Below are 23639 nucleotides of genomic sequence, written 5' to 3'. Positions count from 1 at the left end.
GTGCTGACACCTCAGAACCTAAAGCCTGCTTTGGATTCTGTGCCCCCTCTCTCTCTGCCCCTCCTCTGCTCGTGCTCTGTCTGTCTCTCTGTCTCTCTCTTTCTCAAAAATAAATAAAAGATTAAAAAAAAAAAAGAACTTCATTCCCTTTTAATGAACGATACTCCACTGTATCTTTGTATCACGTTTTGTGTATCTGCTCAGCCATGGATGGACATTTAAGTGGTTTCTGCTTTTTGGTTACTGTGAATGGTGCTATATGAACATTGGTGTACAAGTAACAGTTTAAGTCCCTGCTTCAATTCTTTTGACTGTATGCCTAGGAATGGATCATATGGCAATTCTGTTTTAAACTTACCACGAAATAGCACCACAATTAGCCACAGTGGCTGCACCATTTTACATTCCCACCAGCAATGCCTTTCTCCCCATCTTCACCAACACTTGTACTTGTTATCTTTCTTTTTCTTTCCTTCTTTTCTTTTCTTTTTTATAATGCCATCCTAATGAGCATGTAGTGGTATCTCCTTGTAGTTTGATTTATGCATTTATTCTTAAAATGCTTTCTGTCCTTGGTTCCTGTCTTCATATTGGCTCTTTGTTTATTTCTCATTCTCCTTGGCTGACTCGCCTCTTGGCCTCTTCATTGTGAGTTTCCCTGGTTCCTTGCCAGCCTCTCCTCCTTTCTTTGCACATGGTCCCTGGAGATTTCATCCACTTCCATGGTGGAAGTATCACACCCATACTGAGAGGTCTTAAATCTGTATTTTTTCCCGTTAGGACCACTCTCTGAGCACCGTATTGCCTTTAAATCATCACCTTTGGAAAATAAAAGAATGTGAAGTTTGAAACTTGGTTGAATACATGGACACAATTAATGTTCTTTGATGCTGGTAAATGAGATTAGGGAAGGAGGAAGAAAGGAAAGACTTCCACATTGTTTTAAAATGGTGGTAAAAAAAAAAAAAAACATTTAAAATTTACCATCATAACCTTTTTAAAAAAAAATAGACTATTTTTTTTTACAGCACCATTAGCTTCAGAGAAAAATAGGCAGAATATACTCCCATATACTCCCTGCCTCCAAATATGCTCAGCTCCCCCATTTAAAAATACCCCACCAGGGGCGCCTGGGTGGCTCAGTCGGTTGAGTGGCCGACTTCGGCTCAGGTCACGATCTCACGGTCTGTGAGTTTGAGCCCCACGTCGGGTTCTGTGCTGACAGCTCAGAGCCTGGAGCCTGTTTCAGATTCTGTGTCTCCCTCTCTCTCTGACCCTCCCTTGTTCATGCTCTGTCTCTCCCTGTCTCAAAAATAAATAAAACATTAAAAAAAAAATTAAAAAAAAAAATACTCCACCAGAGTGGTGCATTTGTTACAATCAATGAACCTATCTTGCTACATCATTATAACCCAGATTCCATAGAGTACATGAAGGCTCACTGTTGGTGTACATTCCATGGGTTTGTACATTTGTCATTTGACATCTGGTGCATATAATGACATATATGCACAATCACAGTATCAGACCAAGTGTTTCCACTGCCCTAAAAATCCTCTGTGCTCTGCCTATTCATCCCTCAATTCCTCCTAACCCCTGGCAATCACTGATCTTTTTAGTATCTCCATAGTTTTGCCTTGTCCAGAATGTCGTATAGTAGTTGAGATCACATAATAAGTAGCCTTTTTAGACTGTCTTCTTTCACTTAACAATACATACTTAAGGTTCCTCTATGTCTTTCATGGCTTGATAGCTCATTTCTTTTATCACTGAATAATACTCCATCGTATACCAGCGTGCATACCATTGTATACCACAGTTTGTTTATCCATTCACCGACTAAAGGACATCTTGGTTGCTTCCAAATTTGGGTAGCTATGAATAAAGCTGCTATGATCATTTGCGTGGACATGAATTTTCAACTCATTTGGGCAAAATCAAGGAGCGCAGTTTGCTGGATCATATGGTGAAAATATGTTTAGTTTTGCAAGAAACTGCCAAAGTGGTTCCCCAAGCAGCTGTATCACGTTACATTCTCACCAGCAATGAATGACAGTTCCCGTTGCTGCACGTCTTCACAGCATTTGGTGTTGCTAGCAAAAAAAAAGGAATTCATAAGCCAGATTTCATTAAAATTGAAAACTTCTGCTCTGCAAAAGACACTACCAAGAGAATGAGAAGATAAGACTGGGAGAAAATATTTGTAAAAGACACATCTGATAAAGGACCGTTATTCTAAGCATACAAAGATCTCTCAAAACTCAACAACAAGAAAACAAACAGCCAGATTTTAAAAAGGGGCAACAAACACCTCACCAAGGAAGATACGGAGATGGCAAAGAAGCATATGAAACGATGCTCAACGAAATATGTTGGGAGAAAATTACCAATTAAAACAAGATAGGGAGTGCCGTGATACACTTACTAGAATGGTCAAAATCCATTGTAACCATTTTTATAGAGCTCAGTAGTGGTATTATTCGCACTGCTGTGCAACTAATCTCCAGAATGCTTTTCACCCTGCAAAACTGAAGCTATACACCCATGAAGCAATAAAACCGCATTTCTGCCTCCCCCCCAGCCCCCAGTAACCACCATTCTACTTTCGGTTCCTATGTATTTGACCACTTTAGTTTCCCACTATAAGTAGAACCATACTGTACTTGTCTTTGTGTGACTGGCTTATTTCACTTAGCATAATGTCCTCAAAGCTCATCCATGTTGTATCCTGTGACAGGACTTCCCGTGTTTTTTTTACTTAAAAAAAAAAAAAGTGTTAATCCTTACACTTAGGAAATCTATGCTGTGCTGGTCCTTTACCCCGTCTCCCCCCAAACAACATTCCCCATCCTTCCCTCCTACTCTGAGTCACAGGAGGCTGATCCCTGTGGATTGCCTTACCCTTGCCCTCTAATTTCTGTTTGGGTTTGGCTAATGGGGACAACAGAGTTATTTTTTTGTTCCTCCACACAGCACTCCCTTCTTGCCTCGCCCTTCGTTCAGGCAGGGGCTGCTCTTGATTCTTCTTCCCCAGCACTAGCTCACTTCAGGCTCCCTTCACATCATTCCCTTCCCCTCCAGCCCCCACCCACCTCCCCAGGCCGCTTCAGGCTTGGATCAATTTCCTGTTGTTGCCCGTTCCTGCCTGCTTCACCATCCCTTTTTTGTTCCTATAACCTCACTCATACCTTGGCAAACAAAATCTCTTTATTAAAGCCTCTTCATTAAACCCTTCTGAGTATGACATCTGTTCCTATGACTCCTGCTGTGATCCTGAATCAGACTCATGCAGCTATATAAAAAAAAAAAAAATTGTGTAGAAGGCTAGGAAGTGAAAAATAAAAATCTGTATCTACCCCCCCCCCCCCCCCCCATAGCTTTTTACTTCCTTCTATTCCATGTACAGTTGTTGCCATTTTGTTTGTTGTTTGGGTTTTGGGCGGGGGGGTGGGGGGGTGGGGGGGTGGGGAGAGTAGTGGTGACCTTACCTTGAGCTCACTCATCTAATGGGTGAGCTCTGGCTGGTCTCAGACAAAGTGTTAAATCCTTCTCCCTTATTGGTAACTGGTTCAAAAATCCAGGCCTAATCAGCCCAGGGTATCTCTTTTTCCCGGGGGAAGGGGCTGAGAATGGGCTTCTTGAGTCACTGCCATGACCCAGTTCAGGCCAATGAGAATCCACAGAGCAATTTGCTGGGGGGGGGGGGGGGGGGGGGGGGGGTCCTTCTCAAGAGCACCATGCCTGAAAGTGAGGCCTAGAACTTCTAGAACCAGTTTGAGGAGTCGGCAAAGGAGGCTGAGACAGGAGAATCAGGGCAAGAGTTGGGTCAGCAGGTTAAGCTAACCCTAGATCCAACCAGGCTCCACACATCCAATTATGGTATCTGATAAACTTAATGGTTTCCTGTTTACTTGCAACAAAAGCATCGTAAACAAGACTTGTACATACTGTAGAACACACATACCCCAACAGAATCTTATCACAAGTATTGTAGAGCAAATTGCTTTTTTCACTAAGCCATAGAATCCTGAACATTCTTCCAGGTAAACGCATGTGGATCAGCTTCTTTATTTTAAATACTGCATGGTATTTTGTCAAAAGGAAACATAGTTTATTCATCCTTTTCCCTACTGAAGGACAATTTAGCTTGCTTGCAGTTGTTCCCTATTACAAACATGGGCAAAATGACACAGGCTTTGGTGTGCCTGTTTTATTAAAAAAAAATTTTTTTTTAATTTTTAAATGTTTATTTATTTTTGAAAGAGAGAGAGACAGACAGACAAACAGAGCACAAGTAGAGGAGGGGCAGAGAGAGAGGGAGACACAGAATCCAAAGCAGGCTCTAGGCTCTGAGCTGTCAGCACAGAGCCCAACGTGGGGCTCCAACTTGTGATCCGTGAGATCATGACTGAGCCAAAATTGGATGCTTAACTGACTGAGCCATCCAGGCATCCCTGGTATGCCTGCTTTAATATGCACATAAGATAAATTCCCACTATTGCTTGGTCAATAAATCTGAGGATTTAAAATGTTCAAGAATACTGCTATGGTGCCTTCTGAAGGGTTACACCAATTTACATTTCAACTAAGAATAGATGAGCATAATTATTTCTTCACACCCTTGCCAACATTGGGCATGATAAAAAGTTTAAACCTTTGGTGATCAGATAAAAATTACATATCATCAGTGTATTAATATTTTTATTTATGAGTGAGGTCAAAGCATTTTTATGGTTTTTTTTCCTTGTAAACTAGTCATGTCCTTTTGGCCACTTTTCGATTTAATTTTATTTTCCTTATTGATCTAAAGTAGCTCTTTGTGTATACTTTTAAAATAGCTATTTATTACAGATGTTATATATTCTGTTCCCCTGCTTTTGTTAATCATTTTCATTCATTTGTGGCACATTTTAATGAGAAAGTTTTATGCAGTGTAATGTATTGATTGATGTTTACCATCATTATTTAAGACTATTGCTTTGTGTATAGAGTCCTTCTTTCACTCCAAGATTATCTAGGTTCATTAATGTTTTCTTCCAGTAATTTTATGGGTTTAAATTACATCTAAGTCTCTGATCCAAGTGAAAAGTTTTTACACAAATCTGTACTCTTATTTTGTTGCCATGAGTATATACTAGTATTGTAAGTTTTAAAAAATTGTCACTAGCTAGTCTAGCACAGATAGATTTTCTGTGAAAATCTTAACCAAAAAAAAGACCAATAACAGATGTAATTTGAAAAACACCGATATGGCAAAAGAATGAAACTCGGCTTCCCATATTTTGCTTTGAAATGTGAGAGAGCACCATATGCGAGCCTCTCTCTGCTATGTCTAAACTCCTCTTCCGTGTGTACATACCGTTCAGCACATGAAGACTTCCAGCTTGGTTTTGGTGGCCACCCCTCCTTAGGCTCCATATCAATCCACAGAAACAAAGGAAGAAGAGAAGTCAAGAGAAAAAGTAACAGAGTAAGATACAAACATAGTAAGATGTAAGTAACCTGTTGTAACCGGTTAGAAGCAGAATCAACCGTTTCTATCAGGCAGCAACAACTCTTCCTGACACATTGGGACTGCCAAATAGCACAACTCATTTCTCCACTCCCACTCCAAAAAAACTACTCCCCCAGCCTCTCTAGGCCATAGCCCCAAAGTGTCCCCACTTTGCACGAAGTTAAGAGCACAGCCTCTAGAGGGGCATCTGGGTGGCTCAGTCAGTTAAGTGTGGGACTCTTGGTTTTGGCTCAGTCACGATCTCATGGTCTGTGGGTTTGAGCCCTAAATCGGGCTCTGTGCTGAGCAAGGAGGCTTCTTGGGTTCTCTCTCTCTCTCTCTCTCTTCCTTTCTCTCCTTTCCTCTCTGCCCCTCCCACTCACTCTCTCTCCCAAAATAAATAAACTTAAAAAAAAAAAAAAAGGGCAGGTTTTGGAGCCAGATTGCCAGATTCACACTGGATTCTGCCACTTATTAGCTGTGAGACCTTGGCACATTGCTTGAATATCTCTGGGCCTCAGTTTTCTCACTTGTAAAATGGGGATAATAAAAGTAGTACTTTCCTTGTGTAGATAACCTGTGGAAGCATTACCTAATATACCTAAAGCATTTAGCCCAAGCCTGGAATATAATGGTGCTCACTATATATTAACTCCTATTTTTATCAGAGACCGATTAAGTCTGTCTAAGCTACAAGTTCATTGTAGAAGTCCAAAGGTATATCAGAAAGTTAGGAATTAGACGACATTCCAGTTTTCCTGTTGTTTGACATGTTTGCAAAGATCACGCAAGCTCTCCCTTTCTACTTCGTTAAGCTATAATACATGGATAATTAGTTTCTTGTTGCAATTAACTGCTAATTGTAGAATGCAGTAAATATGCAATTTGAGGGCTACTGTTATTAAAAGGGTTCTTATTCACCTGACTTAAAACATGTTATTTCTTCTCCAAATGACTCAGTGCTCTACTCACTATGATTACGCAGTGAAGTTAGAGAGTTACTGAATCATTTCAAGCCTATTTATTGATGCTAAGATCTCTCTGTGTAAACGGCAAAAAAAAAAAAAAAAAAAAAAATCTTAGTCACACAGTAAGACAATGGCACCATAATGTAAAGAAAAAATGTCTTGCTTTGTAAACAGTGGAGCTGAGTGCATTTTGTGATAATAATTCTCCCCAACAGCTCTATGTAGGAAGTATTTTCTACAGTTGTCCTATGAAGTTTCCCTCTTAAAGAAAAGTGAACTAAAACTTTCCAAGATTATATTACTAGCAGGGATCATTAGGGCTTATTTTAGGAAACTACCCTACCACATCTTTATGTAGGTATACATTTATTTTTCAAAAAACATTATTAATACAATTGAAATGCATTTTATTTATTTTGCTATTTGGTTTATCTACTAGGGCTTTCATTACATTTTTTTGTTTTCAAGATCAACAAAAAGATGTAAGTAATTTAATTTAATTACAATAGGTAAATTAATTAAATTCTTTAATTAAAAACTTCCTGCTGTTATGGTTGTAGTATCGTCTCATAACTCTGAGGTTACTGATTATATCTAATTTAAAATCATATTTGCTCTGGTAACTATTTCCTTGGGCATTCATGCTTTTACTTATTGGGTTTGGTGCCTGCCTTTCATGGGCGGGCGTTGCCTTTCTTTAAAAGCCTGATGATTCCTGGGGTGCTGTTTGTTTTTGTAATTCAGCATCCCTGTCTGTGGGAGCTGGTTCTCTGTGAGCTTGTCTCTGGTCCTTGTGGATGGGCCAGGGTAGAGGGCTGAGAGGAGCTCCTCGTTTCTCTCCCATTCCTTCTGCACTTCACTTCTCTCTGGAGCAGTTTCTCAACCTTTGTTTCATTATCGTCCTCCAGAGGAAACTTTATAGGCACTTTTCCCCCTAAAACCAGTTAAGCCCAATGAAATATCACAGAGATGGCCACAAATTATTGCAATATCTAAATTCCTCTTTCCCCACTCTCACTGAGAGTGATATCACGTACCCCCAGCTGAAAATGGACGCCCTGAATAATGCCCTTGCCTTTCCATACCAAGTATGCTGGAGGGAAATGCTCTTACTGCTTTCTGCTTAGAAAGGAATTGTCCAAAGAATTTTCCTGCTCCTTTATCCAATCTTTCTGAATTAAAAACATTCCTACCTCTAAAGGCTCTGATGTACTAGAGTTTTTTTGTTGTTGTTATATATATTTTTATTTATAGACTTTACTTTTTAGAGCACTTTTAAAAAGGTTCACAGCAAACTGAGCAGGAAATGCAGCGTCCCCACAGACCCCCTCCTACCTCACCCCAGCCTCTCTTGCTAGCCAGGCACATTGGTTACAATCTGCACTCTCTTTAAAACTGAGGTTCAGGGGCGCCTGGGTGGCTTACTTGGTTAGGCATGTGACTCTCAGTTTCCGCTCAGGTCATGATCTTGCTTTTTCGTGGGTTTGAGCCCCACTTTGGGTTCTGTGCTGGCAGCGCGGAACCTGCTTGGGATTTTCTGACTCACTCTCTCTCTACCCCTCTCCTACTCATGCTGTCTCTGTCTCTCTCAAAATAAATAAATAAACTTAAAAAAAAAAAAGCATGTTAAAAACTAAGGTTTGCTCTAATCCGATGATAAAAGCTTTCAAAATTTCTGGAATTTTTAAAAAACTCAATCTCCTGATACTTTGTTATTTTCAAGCAATAGAATGAATGCCTCTTCATCTTTATAATTTTTGTAATTTTGAGGAACTGGGGCAGGTGGGCAGGAAGGACTTTCTTCACACCCTCCATCTCAAGTCAGGCTCCTAGAGAGTTAGTTCTACCATGATTTTTAAAAAATGGGGTAGAGGGCAGCTGGGTGGTTCAGTGGGTTAAGACTCTTGATTTTGGCTCCGGTGATGACCTCACACTTTGTGAGATCCAGCCCTGAGCCTGCTTGGGATTTGTTTCCTTTCTCTCTGCTCCTCCCCTGCTTTCTCTCTCTCTCTCTAAATGAATGAATGAATGAATGAATAAATAAACAAGTTTGTTTGTTTATTCATTCATTTATTTATTTAGAGACAGAATGAGCTCGAGAGACAGACAGACAGACAGACAGAGAATCCCAAGCAGGCTTCACACTATCAGCACAGAGCCCCATGCAGGGCTGGAACTCACAAACCATGAGATCATGACCTGAGCTGTAATCAAGAGTGGGGCACTTAATCGACTGAGCCACCTACACGCCCCTCAAAGTAAACAAATAAACTTTAAAAAATTGGGCAGGGGGGCAGGGAGGAATTAACTTCCATTGACTGTTATTGTAAGCCATACCAATGATCTTCTAATTTTAGCTCAATAATTCTTCTAAATTCTAAAAGGCAAGCAAATTATTCTTAACTAAATATCCAACATTAAAAAAAAAAGTAATCTCTAGGCCCAATGTGGCTTGACCCAGAGATCAAGAGTCGCATGCTCTACCAACTGAGCCACCAGGCACCCCTAAATATTCAACCTTTTCAATAAATAATATATATTAACTTATGTGTGGTAAAGTAGGATGACTCTATTTTTATGAGTCCCTTCTGCAATGTACTATATTTTTTATTGTTGAATTTATGATATATTTGATTTATATAGTAAATTAAAATTACTTATCAATACTATACATTTAAGCAATCTTATAGAAAAAAACCCACAAACTGCATTAGATTCTATTTCTATTACTCTGTATTCACTTTTAATCTGTCAGTATATATGAACATATATGGCATAGTTCTAATATTTTATGCATACTATTTCTATTACTGTTTTGTTACCCAACACATATGCATGTCTACTTATATTTACAAGTCTACAAAATGTCATTTTTCCTACCCATTTAATTATTAAACAGAATGGAATCATCATGTTTGCTGACATCTTGTTAGTATTAAGCATATTTTTTATTGTGTGGAAGAGTATGAATACCATCAAGCAGCTTTCTAACACACTTAACCCAGCCCCACCAAACACTGGGTTCAAAATTTTAATTAGTTTGGAATTTTTAAATTGACACTTTTCTTTTTTTTTTTTTTGACATTTGTGACCACATTTTCCCACGTAATGACTTCCTATCTGTATTCTCACATGTATGATAGTGTTTGTGGTAGGTTGTTTTTGCCTGATCTGTCTGGAACAACCAAACGGTCCCATACTTCTTATTTGACACTCCTCCCACTGAGCGGGAACAGCTCTGCTTCTCCTCTACATTTTGAGTGGCCTTGTAATTCTGGCGGAAATGACACTGTGTGACCTCCAAGGCTGTAGCATGTTTGGGTTCAAGAGAAGTGTATCAAAAGATACACCTTGTCTTAAAACTCAGCCACCTACCTGTGAGGAAGCCCCAGCAGCCTATAAAGCAGCCCATGTGGAGCCAAACAGAGGGCTTCAACCCATAGTCCTGGCTGAGGTTCAGTTACACAGCCAGCCCCAACTTGCCAGCCATGTGAGTGAGTCATGTTTACGCACTAGCACCAGACTAGTCACTCTTGCTAATGCTGTTGGCAAACAGGAATATGACACCCCTGCTGAGTTCTGCCCAAATTAAAGATTTATGAGCAACGTCAATAATTGTTTTGTTTCAAACCACAAAATTTGGGGCTGGTTTGTTACCCAGCAACAGATAATTGATACAGTGTGCATGAACCATGTATCGAGTGCAATTTGGAATGTTGACATGCACAGGCATACCTGGGGGTGGGGGTACTGAGGGTTGGGTTCCAGACCACAGCAATAAAGTGAAAGCAATACAGTGAGTCAAACGAATTTTTTTTTGTTTCCTAGTGCATGTAAAAGTTTTGCTTACACTGTACTGTAGTCTATCAGTAGCAGTGCAATAGCATTATGTCAAATAGAAATGCGTACTTTAAAAATATTTTATTTTTATCGCTTCTCGGCCTTTTGGCTAAGATCAAGTGTAAAAATACTTTATTTTTAAACAATGCTAACGATCATTTGAGCTTTCAGCAAGTCACCATAATAAGCTCACAGGTCACCAGGACAAATACAGTAATAATGAAAACAATTGAAACATCGTGAGAATTGCCAAAATGTGACACAGAGACATGATGTAAGCAAATGTTGGAAAATGGTGCTGCTAGACTTGTTGACACAGGGTTGTCACAAACCTTTGATTTGTAAAAAAAAAGTATTATCTGTGAAGTACAAGAAAGAGAAGCACAATAAAACGAGGTATTCCTGTATTTGTCTAATTCTTTATTTGGAATAACCACCTTTTTTTTTTTTTTTTTTTAAATCAGAGAGAAATACAGAGAGGTGAGAGGCAGTATATCATAAAGTATAAGGGCACTCTGGAATTAGACTGCTTAGGGTCAAATCCTGGCTCTGTCGATCACCAGCAAATTATCAACAGATACCTTGTCATCTGTTAAATGGGGCTGATAACGACAACCATTTCAAGAAGTATTATGAGGATTAAATGAGTTAATGTATGTGAAATACTTAGCCCAGTGCACAGCCAACAGTAAATCCTGTTTTAAGCATTAGCCATTCCTAACAGTTACATATTTTCACATATAACTCTATTCTGTTGCTTTTTTAAGAATTGCATTGTGACATACACATTTTCTTTACCTTTTTTTTACACTTGTCTTTACTTTTATACTTAGTATCAGCCAGGATTTTTGCTAGTGTAATAACAGAAAACTCAATAAAAACTGAATTAAGAAGGAAATAGTTTAATTAACTTGCTAAGAGGTCTTAGTTGGACAAGATCTACAGTTGACCAGTGTATCATTTCAACGATGCCATCAAAGATACAGATTCTATCCAGCTCTTAGATTTGCTAATATTGGCAACAAAGTGGCTAGGTAATTCCAAGCATCATATCCAGGTATGGCAAATCCAGAAGTAGGCAGGCCATCTCCTCTCTTGATTATATCATGGGAGCAAGAAAGGTTTTCTTCACAGACTTACATTCGTTGCCAAAAATTGTGCATGTACCCAATTCAGAAACAAATCCCTTGCTATATATCATTGGAGTGGAAAGAATGTTGGACCATCAACCACAATGTTTACTGAACTTTCTAGCATATGCAACTTCTTTTTGGTAAAATATAGTCTGTTTCATCAGTAGTTCTGATTTCTTCTCTGACTCAGGTATTTAAGAGAGTGTTCTATGCTTTCCAGATGGCTGGTGACTTAAAAAAAATAATTTTTGGTATTGTAGATGAAATTACATGTAGAATTATGGTCTTTTGTTTATTATGCATCTTTGAATCTCAAGGAGAAAGTCTATTTTTTTTTTTCTTTCCATGTCTGTTAATTCTACTCTATTTCATTGTTCAGCTATGTAATTAGTTGTTTAATTGATCTGCCATTTTGATAGTGGGACTTTAAAGTCTTCAGTTATGAATATATTCCTGTTTACTTCTTCTTGTATTTCTGCATTAGCTTTTGTTTTAGGTATTTGTTTGCTTTATTTCTTAAAGACAGATTTAATGTTGCTATTTTATGTGTTAATATAGTTTTTACTATCACATAGCAATCTTGTTTCTCACTTGTACTATTTGTTTCAAATCTGTTTTACCTAACACCATAATAGAAACTCTGCCTCTGCTTCTCTCTCTCTTCCCATTTTCTTTCCCTAATTTATTTTTGTTTTGTTCCTAGACAAACATGTTGAAACTCAGACCATCTCTAAATAGCTGTCTTATCTCTCATTTTGATAATGATGCCAATAACAACTTTTAGCTTAGAAAATCACAAAAATATCTATTGATTATATTTTTTATGCCTATTCTAATTTCCTGGAACTTTGAGAGCCTATGAGTCCCTGAAATTTGCATGTTTAAATAAACTTAACTTTTACAAACTAGTTGGTACTTCATTATGGAGTATCATCAACATCATTATGGTTAATACTATATTTTCTGATAATGAAGGTATTTAGTTGGATGTAAAGATACAACTTCAAACTTTGGCAATCAGTAATGCCATGAAGGTTATTTTATCATCCAGTTTTCTATTCAATAGTATTTTGAGGGCACCACAATTTTATATGGAATTCTCTCTAAACAACTGCAGACTTTTAAATTGTTCTCTAAGTAGTCCCATAAGGACTCTTAGAAGAGTTTGGGTATTGTGTATTACTATGTACGTGAGAGAGAATGGAGCACATGTCTGTAGCTGAGAAAAGACCCCAAAGATATCAGGTCCTAGAGCCTATAAATATTAACTTATTTTGAAAAAAGTCTTTGCATATGTGATTAGATTAAGGATCTTGAGACAGGGAGATTGTCTGGTGGGCCCTAAATGTCATCACAAGTGTCCTTATAAGAGACAGGCAGAGAGTGATTTTACACACACACACACACACACACACGCACACACACACACACACATAATGGGGGGGACTGAGAGGAGGAGGAGGAGAAGGAGAAGAAGAAGAAGAAGAAGAAGAAGAAGAAGAAGAAGAAGAAGAAGAAGAAGAAAAGGGGGAGGAGGAGGAGGAGGGGGAAGAAGGAACAGAGGAAGATTTGAAGATGCTGGCCTTGAAGATTTGAATGACGAGGCCACAAGCCGAGGGAATTTCAGCAGCTACCAGAAGCTGGAAGAAGCAATGGATGGATTCTCCCCAAAGCCTCTGGAGGTAGCAAGTCACTGCCAACACCTGATTTCAGTCTAGTGATATTGGTTTAGGACTTCTGGCCTCCAGATTTCTGACAGAATAAATTTCTGTTGTTTTAAGCCATCAAGTTTGTGATAATTTGTCAGGGCAGCCATAGGAAATGAATACAATGCCAATCGATAATATATTTTCAGATATCAGAAAATAATTTTAGTAGTGTCCTATGCAATGACAGCAGGCTTCCAGGATAATGTAGTAAGAGCCAACCTTGGTATCCAATATGAAACCAGAAGGCTGTATGGAAATGACCCCCTGGTAAAGTAAGTTGCCTTCAGACCCAGGAGACTATTCTGCTAGGTTCCTCAATAGAATCAGCTTTAATTATCTAGTTAAGGAGAATATGGAAACACTCTAGCTTCAACAAAACCGAGTTATACAAAACACCCTGCCTATAAAATGCCAACTGAATGAAATGTACAAGTGGAATGCAGCTATACAGGTAAGGCATATCCTTTCTCTGCTGACAGAGATTCCCGTTTGACAGTATGTCTTTGTATTTGGGTTACTTTAGAACCAGCTGGGTGGGGGGGGCGGGGGTGCCCACAGGCACTGGAGATAGATGCAAGGCTTTCTCTGTTTCTCCACCACTTTTTTTTTTTTTTTTAAGCTTCCTTTCTTGGTCTTGCTTTGTTTTTAAAACCAGGAAAGCAGCCTGCATTCCCAAGGTCATTAGCTCCTCTCCTGTCTCTTCTTTTCAGGACCATGTTGTTTTGTTTTGTTTTTCCTTAACCTAGGAAAAAATGCAACCACAAATGTAATGTTTATCTTTCAAAATAGCAGCTGAAAAAGGCACAGGATGTGTGAGACTAAAAACGCTCTTTTGGTTTCCTCTCCTTTTTTTGTGTGACTTTCCTCAGGTTCCTCCCAGAGGGAGCCTGCTGTAAGTAACATTTTTCTGTTTGGCTTATGGGGAAAAGTTCCCCCAGGGAGAGTGGCATCACCTCAGGAACATAACCTGGTGTACTCTGTGCCATTAGGCACAGGCTTAACTGCACTTCAGTGATGATTCTCCACCGTGTTGTCTTCCTCATTATGTCATGACTCCAAGTGGATTAATCTTCAGTCTCTCCTCAGTTTGGAAATAATCATGGGTCGTGGATCCCAGTGCTACTGAAATATTGACTTTTCTTGGGAACTCTGTAAGAAAAACTTCTTGGAAATCTATCTTCGACCAACTTAGCTGTTTGCTTTCTTTTTGGGTGCATTCCATCAGACAACAGGATTTAGTTGTTCAAATTCTTGCCTCACAGAACTACTTGTTCTTAATGACATGTGTCCTTTCTTCCACTTCTCATTTCTTACACCCTCTTTGCTCAATTCTCTCTTCCTTTATTTCTACATCTTTGCATGGTCTTCTACAATCATCCACCTATTTGCTATTGACTAGGGGCCTTTCTCACCCCCATTATTTTGGATGTGACTTTTATAAAGTATATAGGAACCGTGGCAAGCGTTTTTCAAAAAACTGAATTGAATTGCTCTGATTACATGCCATTAAGGCTCCTTATCTGCAGTACACATATGTTTGTTTCTGTTACATGCACTCTAACCCTTCATAAAATTAACTCTGGTGTCTCAGAATGATGGCCATGTTATTTGTTGGTGATGTCTAGAACACAAAGTTTTATTATGCCTCCAAAGTATCGTCTTTCTCTTTGCAGAATGTAATAAATTCACTTACAGAAAGAAATGAGTTTCAAAGCTTAAAAGTTCACTAATGCAAAGAAAGGCAAAACTGGGTATGGTGTATCTGGAGAAGCATGCTCCATGGGTAGTTTGACCCGTAGCACTGAAAGATGAGGCATTAAAAGAGTCACGACCAAATGGTCCCCATCTGAGTAGTGCATAGCCACATTGAGGTAGCACCCCTCCTTTTATCTTTTTTTTTTTAACTAGGCTCCATTTCCATCATGGGGCTTGAACACAAGACCCTGGGATCGAGTCCCATGCCCTACTGAGTGAGCCAGTCAGGTGCCCCTATTGCCCCTCCTTTTGGTGACTTAAGGAGCTTTAACTGAGACTATACTACCTTAGGAAAGTTCCTAAGTGTATGGGCATTTCTAGAATGACTAGAAATTTTTGTTTCTTTTCTATTGATTGCAGGTTTATTTGCCCTTCTACACTGTTTTGTTCTTTCAGGGAATGTCTTACTGCGTCTGTTCCTTCCGTTCTTATATGCCTAAAAAACTGGCCCTGAGTGAGTACTTAGAAAGGAGAAGAGATCCTCTCTTTTTATTTCTTAGCAGTTTTCACTGAGGAAACCAAAGGCAGACCACTTCCTTGGTACGTCTTTTAGTATCTTATCAGATTTCCTTTTATTATATTTTTTCTCTCTGTGTGGTCTCTTAACACAAATGGTAGTTAAACGTGCTATTTCTGGCTTAGGTCAGGTATTTTCTCACAGTGTATTTTATAGGCCTTTTATGCAGTGTGATCAATCAGCCCCAAGCATATCCTAAGGAGAAACTTCTGCGTTGAGTATACCTCACATGGCTGAATTTCCCCTGGCCTTCAAATTTGTATATCCTGGGGGCGCCTGGGTGACTGAGTCGGTTAAGTGTCCAATTTTGGCTCAGGTCATGATTTTGCAGTCTGTGAGTTCAAGCCCCACATTGGGCTGTGTGCTGACAGCTCGGAGCCTGGAGCCTGTTTCAGATTCTGTGTCTCCCTCTCTCTCTGCCCCTCCCCCATGCATGCTCTGTCTCTCTCTCCCTCTCTCTCTCAAAAGTAAACTTAAAAAAAATTTTTTTTATATCCTGAATCAGCTCTTATTTTATCTGTCTGAAACATCCTTTAAGGGAAATTACGAAAATAAAAAAGAGGTTTTTACATAAATATTTGGGTCTAGGTTCTTCCGAGTTTTAATAAATCAAACCTTTGTCTCTCTTTGCTTAAAATAAGCCGAAGGAGAAGGAGATGAAAGATAACACAGAAACCGCCTCTTTAGATGCTGTCTGCCTCAAAGTACAATTTTTCTCTTGGGTTTAAGTCCTCTCTGTTATGCAATGATTCGAAGCATAACAGAAGAAAGTGGATTATACCAGATTGAAAGTAAAAATCCAAGTAGGTTTCTCCAGCTCTGGTGGGCCTATTTGCATTTCCCATATTCTTTTTCAGGTTAGTTAAAGTGGTCCGGGACCCAGGCAGATGTGTCCAATATGGACTGGGGAATCAATAACGCCTTTTGTATCTGAGTGCTTTGTAGGGAGTAGTCTGTAACAGGCAGGCTCTTAAGCACATTTCTTTAAGACCTCTTTTTTTTGTCCCTGGTGTGGGTTACACAGCACAATGTATTTCTTACATTTTTTATGTCACCTGGAGCTCCTTTCATTATAAGCTCTCAATTTCCTTTACCATTATCACCTTACTAAAGAGATAAATATTTGCAACAGTTTTCATCATCAAAACAATCTTAAATTTTTTTTTTAAATAGAAAGTATGGGGGCAGAAGAAGAAACCAGCTTATTTCATCAGCCCAAGGATCTTGCAATTATCACCAAATTTAAGAAACACAGTTCCTCAAGTATATGCCCTACCTAGGAGTGCAGTAGCATGGAGACTGATCTAGGTAACATAGGTCAACAATGTCAGTTGGTTCTAAGGGTTTCAATGTCAATAACTCATTGTGAGATCTTTCCTAGGTCTTTGTGTCTATTAAGAGCGAGGAATGCAGGGGACAGTTTTAGGCAGGCATAGACTGTCATGTTGCTCTAGGACATGATATCTGAGTAAATAGGAAATAGACTTCTCATCAATATTTATGGCAGAAAGCCATCTAGACTGGAACCTACCTAAGAGTCATGAAGACTAAGTGTGGCAAAAAGCTCTTCCTGTTTTTGTGCTGCTAATTATGCTGCTTTATGAATGATTTTGTTGTTGTTGTTGTTTAGTAACTATTGGCAGATGCAATGTATCTTGGGGTTCCGAGGTGGAAAGGTCACTTTAGTGATCTTTGACCACAGTTCCACTGACCACAGTTCTGCAGGAGACCAAAATCATTCAAGTTTTTCTTTGATTTTTGAATATTTTGCTTAATGATCATAAGAAAGTAATTTTGTGGTGGCTTTTAAAAATAAGTCTGTCTAAATAAGTGTGACCTTCCCATTAGCTTGAATTGCAATCTGTTCTTGGACTAGGCAGAAAAAGAACTATCAGAACTTCTTGAAGTCTTTTTTCCAGGACTTTGATTCTATTAGCTAGAACACTGTTTGAACACAAGGCAAAGTCCTTTAGCTGTTCAGTCTGAAAACATGAAACTTCACATTTATGGTTTTCAGAAATTTGAGTGTCCCAAGCCAGCCATGTTTGTTTTGTGATTTCCTGCCCAGTGCACTTTTCCTATTTTGACTTAATCAAAACAATTTTTTAATGTTTATTAATTTTTTTTTGAGAGAGAGAGCGCAGGTGGGGGTGGGGGGGGTGCAGAGAGAGAGGGAAACACAGAATCCGAAGCAGGCTGAAGGCTCTGTATTGTCAGCCTAGAGCCCAATGTGGGGCTCAAACTCACGAACCGCGAGATCACGACCTGAGCCAAAGTCAGATGCTCAATGACTGAGCCACCCAGAGACCCCCTGATTTAAATTTAAATTGCACATATATTTTTTTAAAAATTGCACATATATCTTAGATGTAATTAATGAGTAGGTATGAAATATAAGATATAATATACAGACATATTTAGAGATGTGGAATATCAAACCCTGATTAGACTATCTCACCCATTCTCATACAGGTTCTAGACAAAAGAGTTTTTAAAATTATTTAGCAGTTAAGTTTACAAAATATCTCTGGGAGATAATGTATGTTATCATATGTTCCACCAATGAGTGCAGCTATACTTTAAACTATTTTCAGAGTTAGGATTAAGTAATATTATTTTCCATATTTCATGAGAGTGTCACAATGTTAAATAATTTACCAGAATTCACATAAAGTTAGCATTGTTTTTGTCTCCACTGTGGGGAAAAGGTTAAAAAACAAAGAAGAAAAAATTTTTAGGGATTGCAGGGGGCCTTTTAATTAGATCCTAGGGTGGTTAATACATTTTTTAAAAAATCAGTGTTTTTTGTTTTTGTTTTTAGAGAGACAGAGAACTTGAGTGGGGAAGAGAGGTAATATTAAGCAGGCTCCATGGTCAGCTCGCTGCAGGGCTTGATCCCATGACCCTGGGATCATGACCTAAGCCAAAATCAAGTTGGACACTCAACTGATGAGGCCACCTAGGCACCCCTAAAAATCAGTGTTAAATGGAATCTGCCTTCAGGTGCTTTTTACGTGTGTCCTATTATATGTACCAGGTTTATCTCATTTTAGGAAAGTGCACAAAAAAGATGGAATTAATGGTCTGAAAATTTAGTCAAGCATCTAAGAAACCCACTGAAAGAAATTTCGTAGTACTAACTTCAGATTCCTTTTCTGTTATAATAAAATGGCATTAAAAATGGCAAACTATTGCTTTCTCTGTATTAATTAAAATAATAATTTTGATAAAGATAGAAGGAAGGCAAATTCCTGTACCGAAAGCCAGCCAGAATAGAGTGACAGAGCGCTGGGGATATGAGTCTGGCTTGGTGACAGAGGGCCTCAAAATTTAAATTATATACATACACACATTGTGTGCATAGCAGGGGGCTGTGAATCATATATGTAGTCATGACAGAGAAATATCAGTGCCTCCTCCCACAATTCATGTTGCCAAAATAATGATTATGATAGTAGCAACACTCTCCTTGCCTTCTTGGATGAAGCCCAGTATGACACTTGGTAAGATTTAACTGGAGTAGGGTAGGCTTTTTATGATATTTGGCCAGGCTTTGTGCATATGTCTTTTACTTGACTTAAACACACACATGCTCTCTATTATAAATTATCAATAATATTGGGGTTTACAGTATCCCTTCTTTGAACATAAATAAAATAGCCCTATGACCCAGCAATTGCATTACTAGGTAGTTATCCAAAGGATACAAAAATGCTGATTCAAAGGAGCACAAGCACCCCAATGTTTATAGCGGCATTATCAACAATAGCCAAGTTATGGAAAGAGCCCAAATGTACAATAACTGATGTGGTATCTATATACAATGGAATATTATTTGGAGATCAAAAATAATGAAATTTTGCCATTTGCAACAACGTGGATGGAACTAGAGTGTATTATGCTAAACAAAATAAGTCAGAGAAAGATAAAAATCATATGATTTCACTCATATGTGGAATTTAAGAAACAAAACAGATGAACCTAGGGGAAAGGAAGGAAAAATAAGATTAAACCAGAGAGGGAGGCAAACCATAAAAGACTGTTAAATACAGAGAACATACTGAGGGTTGCTGGAGGGCTGTTGGGTGGGGGGATGGGCTAAACGGGTGATAGGGATTAAGGAGGGCACTTGTTGGGATGAGCACTGGGTGATACATGGCAGTGATGAATCACTAAATTCTATTCCTGAAATCATTATTACACTATATGTTAACTAACTTGGATTTAAATACAATTAAAAAATTAAAAAGAAAAGAGTATTAGAAACTTATCTAATTTATCCTCATCAAATAAAGGAAGGAAGGAAGGAAGGAAGGAAGGAAGGAAGGAAGGAAGGAAGGAAGCTTTCAATGGCCTGGAAACTTCCTTCTTTCTTATTCACCCAGAATGCCAATCAATCTTCACAGAGCAATCTTTTTGTTTTGTTTTGTTTTGAACAGGCTATTTGCAAAAACTCTCAGCAGTTTTCTCAGAAAAAAAATTCCACACTACTCATTTTAACACAACATGGAGATTTATAGCTCCATCCTGCCTATCCTGCTGTTATGCCCCACATTACTCTGCATGTACCTGCTGGAGGCCTCTCGGCCCTCTCATGCAGTGGTCTTGGTGTCCTTGTTCATGCCATTTCCTTCACTCAGGCTTTTCTTCCTCCTCCTTTCTCTGCATCCAAATCTTTTCCATTCCTCTAACTAAAATCCTGTCCCCTCTATGAAACTTCACCAGGCCACTCCAGGTCGTTCTGGACCTCAATGTCATACTTTGAACAGTTGACTTATTCGAGTATTACTGGTAAAATATGAGGCATGGTGAAGTTTAAGCAAGACTAGGGCTCATGTTGTTTGAGTGGATTCTGACCACTGGACCCATCTCTGTGCCTCTCTTCTATTTCTCACTCTATCTCTATCTCTGTCTCTCTCTCACTCTTTTTTGTTTTTCTCATCTTTTCTCTCTTTTTTTCTCTCTCTCTCTTTTAAAGGTGAAGGGACATACTCCAAATGTGGAGGTACTTGGAAAGCCATGCTTTGAAGGGGGAAGCTAATAGATGGTAACTGGAGGACTGGAGCATCCAGTGTGGGGGCATATCCAGTCATTCCACCATCAACACAACACAATCCCAAATGCCAAGAGAGCTTCATTTATTGTTAGGACAATTCCCAAAGGCATATTACAGCCTGAGATTCTGAGAGGAAAAAAAACAAAGCCCTGAAAAACTAATTCAGTTCATCAAAGAAAATAATGACATGATATAAAATAAAATAACTGAAAAACATATATGGTATTGAGGTAGGGAGGTGATAAGAAATATAAACTTGGGAGGTAAGACATTTAGAAACAATAAAAGATATTTAAAGTTATGGAGAGAAGAGCAGTGCCTGCTTAAATCTGAAGAGAGGTAAGTTGAAGCCTTAGCATTGCCTGGAAGAAATACATTTTTTTAAAAAATTTTTTTATTTGAGAGAGAGAGAGAGAGAGCACCCTTAAGTGGGGGAAGGGAGCAGAGAGAGAAAGAAAGAGAATCTTAAGCAGACTCCACACTCTGCATAGAGCCAGATCCCACAACACTGGGATCATGACCTGAGCAGAAAATAAGAGTTGGAAGTTCAACCAACTGAACTACCCAGGCACCCCTGGAAGAAATATTTCTTAAATAAAAGTTGAGACAAAGCCACAAAAGATGCCCAGCCAAGCCACACACTGGGTTAAGAGAGAAGATATCAAAAGCACATTTCAAAGGGCATACTGAGTAATGTTGTTTCACTAGGGGCCCCAAATTTGCAAAAATTTCCAATCCTCTTGCTAAATCTGAAAGAGAATGAATTAAAAGCATGGAGATGTAAAAAACCTAAAAAACGAAAATCCTTATCCAAGCATTTAGATTTATAAATCTAAATGATCTAAGATTCTTAAATACTTTTTTAAAAAAATGTTTATTTTTTTAGACAGAGGGAGAGACAGAGAGAGAGAGAGTGCGTGAGCAGGGAAGGGACAGAGAGGGAGAGAGAATCCCAAGCAGACTCCTTGCTGTCAGCACGGAGCCAAAGGAGGAGCTGGATCCCAGGAAACAGTGAGGTCATGACCTGAGCCCAAGATCAAGAGTCTGATACTTAACCAACTGAGCCACCCAGGTAGCCCTGATCTAAGATTCTTGAATTAAGTTCTCTATGTTTTGTTTTCCCTGATGGTCTTTTTTTTTTTTTTAAGGTTTTATTTTAAATAATCTTCACTCCCAATGTGGGGCTTGAACTCACAACCCTGAGATCAAGAGTCTCATACCCTATGGACTGAGACTGCCAGGCATCCTGTCTTCCTCCCTGGTTAAACAGAAAAACAAACACCAACATCAAGAAGAAATTTAAAGCAAGGATCACTTTTAAAATAGAGTTTCCTTACTCTCTCAAAATTAATGTGAAAAAGGAAAACAAAGGTCTTAGTTAATGGTTACTTACCCTTATGTTTTTAGCTTTCTTTTGTTGAGTCATCAACTATTCTCCTCCCCCACTCCTTAGATTCCAGGGTCAACAGGCAACCTTTTATTAAATCATGGGACTGCGTTTGCTATGTTTGGTCTTGATCCAGCTTTTTTATTATCTGTGCTGTTGTTGTGCACTACACTGTTTTGTAGACACATCAGATAAAATGGGGAAACAAAACCGGGAGACTATTCCCAGACTATTTGCCAACTGATTTTAGACTGTTGCTGGGTGCTGGTATGCAAAATAATAAATAGTCTTTTATTCCTAAGTCTTGTAGAATAGAAATGGGGGGGGGGGGGTTGTTAATTTCCGATTCTGTCAAATGCCTTCATTCTTCCTTTGCCTCAGTTTCCTAATTTAATAGTGTCCAGAATTTTTTCTTTTCTTCCCTAATTCTATGTAATGCAAATGCCTTCAATATTTTTCCATCATCCCATCATAACAAAAAGAGAAGCAGGAAGGATATATGTATAATCATTTATAATCCTCCAGATCTTGTTCTGGAATTCCTTAGTTTTCAATGGTAGTGTCTCAGGAAATCTATGAAACTATGCCAGTAGTTCACAAAGTAAACCTCACAGGGTTGATCCCTCATCAAGTGAGGGTCAGGGAGTATCAGTAAGGTGCTGCAAGACATATGGCTAGCTGGGATCAGAAGTCACCAGAACTGGAATTCAACTCTTGGCCATTCTCAACTGAACTCTCAATTTTCAGTGGAATTTCAGAATGCCTAAGCAGACTTAGGGTCTGGATTGGGTTTCTGAGTCCAGTATGACCTTTGGAAACATGGTCTGAAAGATTTGACAATCTTGGGTTGTTTCACAGGGATTTTGGGGTCTGATTCTACCGAGTCTGGGACCTAACCTCATTCTGGAGCAGAGCCACATTCCCAAGGACCTCAGCCTCAACCTACTTCCTTCACAGTTGACCGAGGTCAGAGTTGACACAGCTGAAACATTCTACACTGTATCCACCTTTCTGGTGGAACAAGGACAGAGTGGGGGTGGAAGAGTACAAGATCAACCATTTGTTCAAAGAGCTACACAATCATTAACCCAGTTAACAGTGCAGGCCAGTATCCTCTCTCACATTAGTTATAAGAAGAATCTTTTCAAAATATAATTTTGCCTTACCCTGATTATTATTTTTAATTTTGCAGAAAATTACTAAAGACTCATCATTGTGTACCTTGCCTTTGAATCACAAATCATCCGGTGTGCACGTGGGTTTTGTTCAAATCTGCACCAGAGTGGAACATTTTGTTTTAGGAATGTGAGAAGTACGAAATACAAATCTGCCAAGAGTCTTGCTCCAAAGTGCTCTGGGATTAGGCAGGGTAGGTATTGACCTTCCAAGGGAGGGGGTGAAGACATGGCAAGTCTGAGTCCGGTAACGCCCTTGGGTGAGGTCCCAGGAAGATAAAAGTAGTCAGATCACAAGGATAGATTGTATTAAACATTTCTGCCCTCCACTGGGCCAGTTCCATAATATAGAGAGGAAACGGAGGTGTGGACGCCCAAAACTTCCAGTCTTTGGACTTGCGGTGGGGGCAGCGAGCAGGAAAGGGCCTGCCTGCTACTGCCTGAGGTGAAGCCACTGTGCGCGGCGAACCCAGCAAAGTTCACCTGACTTCGTTACAAACCTGCAACATTGAGCCCGGAGGTAAACTGGGTGTAAAAGAACTCAGAACCGGAAAATCCAGGCCCGCACCCAACGAGCGCCCGTCCCCGCTCCCCGCCAACCGGCA

Source organism: Panthera leo, chromosome A1 (genome assembly GCF_018350215.1).
Source record: "Panthera leo isolate Ple1 chromosome A1, P.leo_Ple1_pat1.1, whole genome shotgun sequence".
Taxonomy (NCBI): Eukaryota; Metazoa; Chordata; class Mammalia; order Carnivora; family Felidae; genus Panthera; species Panthera leo.
This window is presented reverse-complemented; position numbering follows the sequence as displayed.